Raw genomic sequence first — 1038 nt, 5'->3', positions numbered from 1 at the left:
ACAGCTACATGGGGGGCCTACTTTAACTCCTGAATGTTCAACAGCCTGAAGCCAAACTAAGATGAATCAAATCAATCTGATCACTTTGGTCCAACTAAAACCAAAAGACTCCCAAGTTACTCTTATCGTTCGACCAAAATGTATGCCCATCTTTACCTAGATGCTGCCATTTGTGGTTTCTATAACTACATCCAAAAAATTAAAACTTCCAAGTTATGCTATTTCAAAGTCACTTCCATATGGAACCCGGCTGATTCAGGTGTTACTCTCTGGCCTGATGCAGCGTTTTTCCTAAGGTGACTTCATCTGAGAGCCACACTGTGCCCCTCCAGATTGCTCGCCTTGATGCGGATGGGCCTGATGAGCTTCTTTGCCCTGTTCAGGCACTGAAGGCATTTGTCAGACTCAGCTTCTCTCCAGCAGTGGGATAGTCAGTTTGTTTGCTACGCGGTGCCCCGCAAGGGGCAGGCCGTTTCTAAAAAGCGCATTGCGTGTTGAATTGTGGATGTGGTGGAACGTGCGTACATTCGGCAGGGCTGCAAACCCCCCTCTGGTTTAGGGTGTTGTTCCACCAGGGAAGTTAGTGTGTCATGGGCCGCTATGATGACTGGTGTCACTCTGGAGGCTATTTGCTCAGCATCCTCTTTGTCATCCCCGAATACCTTTGCTAGGTTTTAGAGGGTTAACTTGGCCGCCTTTCACCCACTGCAGGGGACCCTCTCCCTAGAGAGGTGGGCATGTTTCGGGTTGTTTGTTTCTGTATGTGATTCCTCAGGACTCTGTTGGTAATCATCATCCGTGCTTTAAGCACCGCCTCTGGTGGTCAGTAGGGATGACATAGAACAAAAGTTACGACTTTAACTACGGTTCTATGAATCCCGGATGACCGTGAATCATTGTGTTTTCTCGAGAAGATTAAGGGACTGAGCTGTCGTTGTCACATTATTATATAGGCTCACCGGTGTCACCGGGAGTCACACGTGACTATTGTAACCCAGGGTGAAAACTGCCCTTAGTCCCGCCTTACTGCCCCATTGG

Source organism: Cyprinodon variegatus, unplaced genomic scaffold, assembly GCF_000732505.1.
Source record: "Cyprinodon variegatus isolate N-32 unplaced genomic scaffold, C_variegatus-1.0 Scaffold2060, whole genome shotgun sequence".
NCBI classification, from domain to species: domain Eukaryota; kingdom Metazoa; phylum Chordata; class Actinopteri; order Cyprinodontiformes; family Cyprinodontidae; genus Cyprinodon; species Cyprinodon variegatus.
The sequence above is the reverse complement of the archived record's forward strand: the minus strand, read 5'-3'. Positions refer to the sequence as shown.